Source organism: Ursus americanus, chromosome 22 (assembly GCF_024610735.1).
Source record: "Ursus americanus isolate L20-20 chromosome 22, mUrsAme1.1.p, whole genome shotgun sequence".
NCBI lineage: Eukaryota > Metazoa > Chordata > Mammalia > Carnivora > Ursidae > Ursus > Ursus americanus.
Genome location: NC_142148.1, coordinates 53,017,366 through 53,027,019, shown reverse-complemented (window position 1 = coordinate 53,027,019; position 9,654 = coordinate 53,017,366). Strand labels below are relative to the sequence as shown.

General features: G+C 54.8%; 1 long non-coding RNA gene across 1 annotated transcript; it reads left to right on the top strand.

Annotated features, from left to right (window-relative positions):
• Positions 1-5,817: 5,817 nt before the first annotated feature.
• On the top strand, positions 5,818-8,869 carry LOC148108182 (uncharacterized). The gene is made up of 2 exons (XR_015721165.1): positions 5,818-6,223; positions 8,600-8,869. It is a non-coding gene; the product is annotated as an uncharacterized LOC148108182 (long non-coding RNA).
• The last annotated feature ends 785 nt before the right edge of the window (positions 8,870-9,654 follow it).

Here is a 9,654-nt window from a genome sequence, read left to right as displayed (position 1 = left end):
CCCATTTAGATGCTCACAAGTCCGTCAAGGTCATCGGTCCCTCTGAGGCTCCTCTGCCCCGCTCACCCGCCTGGTCCCGACAAGAGAGATCTTCCTGTGCGATCACTGTGCTGGGCTCCAAGGGAGCGGGCATCTCAGCCACAGTCCCTGCCCTGGGAGCGGACGGACCAGCACGAGGGCAGAACATCAGGCCTCTAGAGGACGGTGTTGTCCACGCTGGGGAGGTGGCACGGGGGCCCGTCATCTGTGGGGCCACAGAGGAGAAGCCTGGACTCACACCTCCCCGCCCCAGCCCCGTCCCTGTCCTGCCATCCTGCCTCCCAAGGGTTCCTCACTCTGGGCCCTCCCCACTCTGCACCCACTGCTCACTCGGACCCCTCGCTCACCAGCCTGATGACTGTAGAGCTCAGATCCCACTTCCGGCCTCTGCCCTGCAGCCTGGGTCAGTCTCCTCAAATACCTCACTGGCCCCATGTCTTTCCTGGGCCAAGTCCTCAGCCTCTTGCCACCATCCCCAGGACAGATGCCAGCCTCCCGAGCATGGCGCCTGAGCCTTCCCAACCTGGCCCCCGCCCCCTCTCCCGCTGTCTTCATCCCTCCCCAGTGTGCGCTGGAGCCCATGCACTGGACCCTGTTCCGGGGCCAGGGCAGAGCCAACGGCAGGACAGACCTCCCCACCAGCTCCTCAGCTGCGGGACCCAAGGACTTGCTTGTGGGGCTCTGCACACGCCACACCGTCCCCACTGCCTTGCCTGCCGTGCTCTCCAGGCCTTTTCTCCCTGGAAAATGCCTCTTCACCTTCCTGGCTGGTCTCAGGGCTTTCTCCTCTTGCCCGAGCCCCCCGCTGGAGCCCTGCTCTGATTCCTTAGCGCCTCTGCCCCCCTCTCTTCCCTGGGTATGCACTTGCTGCCCAGGGAGCTCCGGGGGGAGGCCCGGGGAGGGCTTGTATTTTATTCTTTGCGGGCCCAGCTATTATCACAGGACCAGACGTATAGTAGGTGCTCAGTAAACATCCCAATAGAACCGAGCACGCGAAGGCTCAGGAGGGGAAGCGGCTTCCCAGCGAGCGCCTTCAGACAGCTTGGGTCTGGGAGCGGTCACGTCTGACTTCTTCATAGCGAACATTTTCTCCTGATGTGCTGGCCCTCTCGTTCCCCGGAGAAAACTCTTTATTCAGACTCATGTTTTTCTTTGTTTATGGATATGTAAACTTTACCAAGAAAAGTCAAAGCCTGGCTTATATTTTCACGTGGAAAACCAGCTAGCCCTCAGCTCAGGACTTTTGTGAGGAATAAATAATTTAACTGTTTTAGCTGTAGTGCAGTTCCGTGTTGCTGGAGAAGGAAAGAAGTGACCCAGATCCTTCCAGAACACTTGTTCTCCTGGGCCCAGGGGGAGGAAAATGCTCTGGATCCCTGCAGGATTAATTTATTCCAAAGAAATAGAAGAATGCTCGGTAGGCGAACATTGGATGAAGTGCCAAAGGCCAAGACAGCCTGTCCTCCGGAAGCTATGCCCTGGGAGCAGAAGGAGGTCACACAGAAAACCTCCGGGGAGGGCGGACCCAGCCTGGCCACAGGTGGAAAGAGGACACGCCCCTGGGGCATTTGGACCCTGGAGAAAGGACCAGAGGAGTAGCTGAGCCCGAAAGGCTTAGGGAAGAGAGAAGATGAGTCAGAAACAAGTTTGTGTTGGTGCCTCGTAGGCCAAGACACTCCCTCAGCTGTCCTCACCGTGTGTGCTCTAGGCCTTGAGTTCCTGCTTTGCCTCATGTGAAAATCTGGCCCCTGATTTCTTTCTGTTAGCGTTTCTGGTGTACCCCTGACCTTTGTTTTACTTTTAATCATCTGGTGGAATTTCGTGTTAGGTCCTTTCCTTGTTACCAGCATCGCACTGGATTTTGTATTTTGACCTGTTCTCCAGGTCTGTTTTTCAACTGGAAGATTTCACACATCTGCGCGAAAGTATATTCATTCTAGATTGTAAAGCAAAACACAACAGATTACACAGCAGTCTGTTTAGTATCAGCTCACAAATGTAGGACTAAATCCCAAACTGTGTGGGCGGAGCATGTGTGTGTATGGACGTACATCAAAAACTTAACTGCTTATCCTGGGTGGTGTGAGCGTTTTCTTTTTGCTTAAATGTATTTTCTCATGAACACGTGTCACACACACACAAAGGATTAAAGTTTCATAGGTTAAGAGTCAAATAATTTGCAACCAGGTTTAAGGGCAATGGGGCACCTCAACTCTTGATGGAAGAAACTCACATTACCTCTGGAGCTCTCGGCCAGAGGTGTAAAAAGGGCAATGATTTGAGGACAATAAACACCGGCTGGAACATGGTGACGAGCACCCGAACGCTGCAGTGGGCATTTCGGCTCTGTCGTGTGTGGACGCTTACGGTTATACATGTCAACATGACCCAGCGTCCACTTACCATTAAGTCAGAGGACTGGCCCTGTAGATGATTCCTATAAACCATGAGAGCAGAAGGTCATGCCGATCACACCTGACCATCGACCGTGGTGTATGTGACGCTGGACCCTCAGAACAACCCTGCAAAGTAGGTAGTACTATTCCATCTTACAGACAAGAAACCGAGGCCCAGAGAGAGAAAGTCACTTGCCCAAGGTCAAAGACAGCACATATTGGAATCAGGATTTGCAGCAGGGGTATGAGAATGAGGAGGCCGGAACCCTGAGTTCAGGGTTGTAGCTTGGAGGGAAATAGCCCCTCCCACTGGGGGAGGAGGTAGGAGAACACAGGTGCAGCCCTCGGCCGAGGTGTGTTCTGGGCAGCCCTGCAGGGAGGCGGAAAGCACCATGCATTTGGTGGGGGGGGCCCTGACCAAGTCTGGGTAGTGCAGGACAGGCTCAGGGAGGGGTGGGGCTGGCAACATGGGGGCCCAGATTTCGAAAGGCCCATATGCCTCCTGGGTCGGACTTGTAAATATTCAAATGTCCCCGCTCTCTGCACGAGGCTCTTCCACAGTCACCGGTAGGTTCAATTTTTCCAACAGCCGGTGAGGTGGGGGTCGTCCCTGTTTTACAGATAAGGGAACAGGCAAATATTTGTCCCCTTCGGTGGATTGCCTTGTCATGCTCTTAATAGAATCCTTTGATGCACAAAAAGGTTTTAATTTTGATGAAGTCAGTTTCTCTCTCTTTCATTGGCTGTGTTTTTTCTGTCATATGCAAGAAATCATTGCCAAATCCAACGTCATGAAGCTTCCCTCTATTCCCTATATTTAAAAGAATTTTAACACCTAAACCACCGCTAAAACGCACAAGGCGTGCTGCTATATACCACAGTTTGAGACCGGGTCCTCCTAAACTCCGTTAGAGGGATGCCTGGGTGGTGCAGTCGGTCGGCGTCAGACTCTTGGTTTTGGCTCAGGTGGGGGTCTTGGGGTTGTGGGATCCAGCCCTACCGGAAATCTGCTGGAGATGCTCTCCTTCTTTTTGCCCCTCCCCCACACTGCACGCGCTAAGTAATAAACCTTTAAAAAAAATAAACTCCATTAAAAAAAATTTATTGAGATGAAACTCCATAGCGTAAAAGTAACCTTTTTGAAGTCGACAGTTCGGTGTTGTTCAGCATTACTCACAACGGTGTGCCCATCCCCCTATTTTTGCCTCTGTCCTTTACGGTTTACAAACAATTTTCATATCTATTTTCTCCTTTGCTCTTCACAGTAATCCTGAGAGTGAGACAGAGCAGCAAGGCTGCTCCTAGGGATGGGGGTGCCCGCAGCAAGAGCCCCTGTAACAGCGAGCTCTGCAGCCAGTCCGACCTGTCCCTTCCCTGGCTCCAGCGTGGGGCGGTGTTACGCCCTTGCAGGTGGCCCCGTTAGCCAGGCTCTGCGTGCTCCCGCTTCTCCCTTGCCTGCATCTTCTGCCTCTAGATGGCCGTTATGTGGCTTTTCCACCTGTGCCTTTGGTGGCTGGTTATCTGCACTTCTGTGTCCAATCCCATCAGCACTCAAGGACAGGGCAGGTGTCTGCAGCACGAGCACTGGGGACTCACCGAAAAGCACAGGGTAAAGAAGGAGCCCTGTGGAGGACCTGTGGCCTTCTCGGGTGTTAAGGGTGAAGCCCAGAGAAGCAGAACCTCGCAGGCCCCGTGCACGGCGGGAGCCAGGCCCGGACCCGTTCACACCAGAAGCTCCCTTCCTCAAACCCACCCTTGCACCTCTTGGAGGAAAAGGGACACTGCTCTCGCCCGAGCCTCACTTAGGTCTTCTTGACAGCCGCCAAGTGTTTACCTCCCCGAGTCCTGACCACACCCAGCAGCATTTGAACAAACAGGAAGGCGCCGAGGCTTAGGGCCAGTGAAGAGCTTGGCTGTCCCACAGCTCGCACAAGAGCCAGGCTCCAGCCCAGGTCCCTAGAGCCCAGGGCTTTGCTGCCTTCCTGGAGTGGCTCATGCCTCCAAGCCGCATCAGTGAGCCTTTCCTGGGCACTGGGGGTTCATGGGTATCTCCACTCTGCCCTGTGCTGAGGCCACCAACAACGAAAACACCACGGAGAGAGCCAGACAAGTATGAGCAAAATCTGTCCTGCTTTGGAAGTCAGCGACTGTAACTACTTGGCTCATTGGTAACTACCAATGAGATCGCGGATGCCAGACCTAAGTGAGAACCAGCAGTGACCCACAGCCAATAAATAGGTGACTTAGTGAGTGAAACTCGGAACCCATGAGTCAGGCTGCGGGCAGTGAGGGCCTCACCAGGCTGGGAAGGTTGGAGGAATACTGCACTCCCAGGTCCAGGCCCACCCATTCCCCTTGTGATTCTGACATTGCTTTGTTCCTTTTCAGCTTAGGCTGATGACAGATGTTTGACATTATCATTAAACATTTGTGGTTTTTAAAAAATGAATCATGGATTATTAGAACTAGAAAAGTTCCTTTCATATCATTTCCCGCTTTTTCTTTTTTAAAGATTTTATTTATTTATGTATTTGAGAGAGCTAGAGTGAGAGAGCACAAGCAGGGGGAGCAGTAGAGGGAGAAGCAGGCTCACCTATGAGCAGAGCTCTCAATGTGGGGCTCAATCCCAGGACCCCAGGATCATGACCTGAGCCCAAGGCACACACTTAACCCACTGAGCCACCGAAGTGCCCTACCCACTCGGTTTTATAGATGCTTATGCTGGCCTGCAGAGAGGGATAGGGATGTGCCAAGGTTGGCGGGCAGGCAGAGCTGGGACTGGGACCAGCCACGAAAGCCAGCCTCCTGGGCCCAGTCTGTGGCTGGGGGAGGCCCACGGTCCCCCGGGATCAGGCCAGTCTGGAGCTGGCCAGGTACGGGCCCTGTCTCCTCTCAGACCCTCCTCATCTCTGTGCTCGCAGGCTCCATCCATTCCAGCGGTGCCCACCCCGCGGGGTTTCCTGCCCAATGTTGCTCAGCCTCTCACTAGACAGAGCCAGCAAGGTTAACCGGGTTAACCAGGAATGGATCTTTCTACCCCTTCCCTGCCAGCCTTTTCTGCCGTCCACGCCCGACCAACTCCGCAGTCCAGGGCACAGGAGGGCTTCCAGGAGGCAGCGAGAGCCGGGGTCGTGCCAGGCCTAGGTCTCTCCTCGCCCTGTAGAGCCGGCCCGGGGCTCCCCAGAGCAGGTGACTTTCACGCCCTGGGCCCCGGGGGCTGGGCGCCCTCGCCTGCCACTTGGGGACGCCGCCCACTTCCCTCCGTTCCCCGGGAAGGGGGCTGTCGGTGGGGCGGGGCCAATGGGGGGAATGCGCGCGAACAGACACGGCGCACGCGCCAGGATCCGCGAGCCGGTAAGGAAATGACGACCTGGCGCGGGGCCCCGCCGCTTCCCCCACCGGACCCCGCGTGCCGCAGCCGGCCACGCCCCCATGGAGGCCCCGCCCCCACCGGACCCCGCGCGCCGCAGCCGGCCACGCCCCCATGGAGGCCCCGACCCCAGGAGGCCCCTCCCCCGGGGAGGTTCCGCTCCACCGACCGCTCATTGCGCGAACCCGGCGGCTGGCTGTGGGGCGCCTGGGTGCTGTGCAGGCGGCGCTGCGCGGGGCGCGGGGCTGGGGTCGGGGTCGGCGGCCCCAGGCGCCCGAGTGGGGTGCGCCCAGGGGGGCGCAGCCGCCAAGCAGCCATGGCGGAGGCCGCACCGCAGCACCTGACGCTGCCCTCAGGGCTGCTGGAGTCGTGCGCGCTGCTGGGGCCCTCCCGGGACAGCCTCCGCGGCCCCGAGCAGGTAGGGGCCGGTGGGGAAACGAAGGCGGGGCGCGGCCGGGCGGCGGCTAAGATCGGAGCGCGGGTCTGGCCCCGGCATCCCGGGCGTCTGCGGGGTGGGGGCGGTGCTCGGGGCTCCGGCCAGACCCCCCCTCCACCGCAGCCCGCCCGGTGCGGGGACCGTGGCTGTCCTGGACGCGGAGGAGTCGCGGGGGTCTGCGGACTGGGGAGCCCTCGCCGGAGAGGAGCGCGGTCTCGTAGGACGCGCCTCCAGGTGCTCCGCCTTCGGCCGCTCGGTCTTCGGGAAACACACCTGGGCAGGGTGAAGGCGGCTGATGGGGGGAGGCGGGGGTGCGCCGGGGCGCCTGGGGTTACGTGGGGGAAGAAAGGATTTCATTCATTATCCCGGACTTACTGTCTCCTCGGTGGTGGGTGCTGTGCCAGGCACAGCATCGTGAGGTTTGGGGTTTTAGATGTAAGGGGCACTTTCAAATGTTCTGCATTTAGTCATTTTGCGATGAAACCTGTTTTTCTCGCTTGCAGAAAAGGCTGCCTACTCCCCCCCCCCCCCGGGGCCCTTTTCTCTTTCTCTGTGTGCTAGCAGCCAGAGTGACAAACCCTTTTCCCGGAGAGCAGCAGTTTTGGACACTCTCATTCTCTGTGTTTCTTTACTGTGCCCCTGCTTTTTCTTGGTTGTGTAACCCAGGCTTTCTTTTGAATTGGTTTGTGGCCCTTTTTCTCTTGGTCCAGGATGTCCATATGACCCTATCTGTGGCATTTTTCTCTGGTTAGTGGTGATGCCCAGAGTACTCCGAGATTCCGGCTCTACTGCCCAGTTACCTGGGCAAGTCCTCATCTCATTCTGGACAACAGCAGTGAGAGGCACAGGAAGGCACCCGAGTATTTAGGGGTGCAGCGGAAAGGGTTGAGGTCATCAGGAGAAGCTAGATATTGCTCAAATTAACTGGATAAATGTCTCTTAATGTCTTGGTATTCTCCTTAGCTTTTTTTTTTTTTTTTTTAAGATTTTATTCATTTGAGTGAGGGAGAGAGAGATAGAGCAGGAGAGGGGCTAGGGGCAGAGGGAGAAGGAGAAGCAGACTCCCCACTGAACAGGGACCCACAACCCCGGGATCATGACCTGAGCAGAAGGCAGATGCTTAACTGACTGAGCCACCCAGGCGACCTGTCTCCCTTAATACAGAGCCAACTTCGATGGGTTCTGCATTTCCCTCCTCCTTTCTTACTCCCCAAATCCCGGTGATGTCTGCATCCCCTTTGACCTCTGTCTCCTCTGACCCTCATCGACTGAGTTATCTCCCTGCCTCTAATTTGCCAATGGCATTGCCTCCTTTTTCTTCTGATAGGAAATGACCTGGTTTCAGTTGCTTCTTGGGTGATTTCGGCATGCATGTTGGTTGCCCCAGGGTGAGACGTGTCTCGAGAGCAGGGTGAATGGCACGGTGGTGCTTTCCTGCCCCAAACAGGCCACGGCTTTCCCAGGCAAGTGGCAGTTTGCTACTCTGCATTTTAGCTATTACCCTTTTTATCCTACACGCTGATTCTGTTAGGGGTTCAGCAAGAGGTGGAGCGCAAATATTTGGAGTAGGAAAAAGGCAGCCTTTCGGGACGGATCCAACTTCCTGGGCTGAGCCTCCTTTAAGGCCGATATTGACGTTACAGTTACCTAAACATGTGACTTCACTTGGCCACTCTGCTGTTATAGCAGTTCTATTTCTAACGTCTGAGGCTTTTTTTATAACTTTGAAAATCACCATTTCTCTGTCGTTGACGCATTCCTGCTCCGTGACAGATGAAAACAAGCCTGGAGGTATGAGAAACATTCCACTTACTGGTAGGGTAGTAAGGAGTCCTAACTTTCCATTTCATTTCTTAGATGGGTGGTGTTTTGTGAGGGTAGTGACAAAGACTTGGAGAATACGTCCACCCCATGGGAGGTTCTGGCTTGGTTACATCTCTCTCTACTCCGTGGTTGCCGTGGAGATGAGGCGTGGGGTGTGGAAGGATCCACCACTAACCCTCCGAGTGGGCCGAGAGCTCCGTGCCTCGAGTAGCTCACTGGCGTAATTCTTGGTGTGAAGGCAACATTGTAGCAGTTCTTGGTGGAGAGCGTCCCAGCTTTCGGTTTCTAGAGCAGCACTGTCCACCAGAACTTTCTGAGTGATGACGCCAGTGTTCCTCATCTGTGCCATCCGTGTGTCGGCCACTAGCCACACATGGCTACCAGGTGCTTGAGGCATGGCTAGTGCCACTGAGGAACTGGATTTTACACTTCATTGAATTTTAATTTCAATTTCAATAGCCACGTGGCTATTAACAGTGGTGGACAGCAAGTTCTAGAGCGCTAAACAAATCTGTTTTCTGCTTTATTTCACAGATTATGGCCCATCCTGTGTGAAGATCAGTGCCGCTCTATAATCTAACAGAAATAAATCTGTGGGGGCGCCTGGGTGGCTCAGTCATTAAGCGTGTGCCTTCGGCTCAGGGCGTGATCCCGGCATTCTGGGATCGAGCCCCACATCAGGCTCCTCCGCTGGGAGCCTGCTTCTTCCTCTCCCAGTCCCCCTGCCTGTGTTCCCTCTCTCGCGGGCTGTCTCTCTCTCTTTCAAATGAATAAATAAAATCTTAAAAAAAAAAGAATAAGAAATCAATCTGTGATGCTATCAATTAGGGTGTGTGTGTCTCATTTTGTTTAATTAGCTCTGGTTTTTTGGACTGAAATGGTTGTTCCCGGGGAGGGGTTAGTAAATCAGTGTGGGCGAGAGAAGAGCAGGAGTGACTGTCCCCAGGCTGTGAGAACAGACCTTGTCTCGCCCGTAGGGGAGGGGCCGTTGCAATGCTCTGGGATCCAGGACTGTGCGTTCAGGAACTTACTCTGATGACCCAGTCGGACACGTGCACGTATGTATGGCAGACACTGCTCACCGCTGCCTTTGCTCAGGTTGTGCGTGTGACGAAGAAGAGAGCACGCCAGCTGTCCCTCGGTAGGGCTGTTACTGCGTCGTCCCCGTGTGGCACCATACAGCTGTGACAGGGAATCAGCCACCCCATATGCTGAAGTGGAGAAAAAAGCTAGTGGAACCAGTAAAAGGAGATGATTGTATGTAGGGGGACAAATCATATTGATATATACGCACATAAGAAACGGGAAGGCTGTAATCTCCGCTGTGCATAGTATTACCCACCCTTTCGTGGAATTAGGGGGAAGGCCTTTCCTTTCTGTTCTTTTGTATTTTATTCTTCCTGTATTGTCGTTAGCTTTTAACATGGGACTGCATTGCTTATCCAACCAGAAAAGACGCAAGGACATACGTTCGGTGGAAAAACAGATGTGTGATGTATGGCCAAATGCCAAGTTGGCTGAATTTAGGCCATCTTACTTTAAGGGACTAGATAAATGGCGGGGCGAGAGGTAGTCTCCTGCTGTTAGCA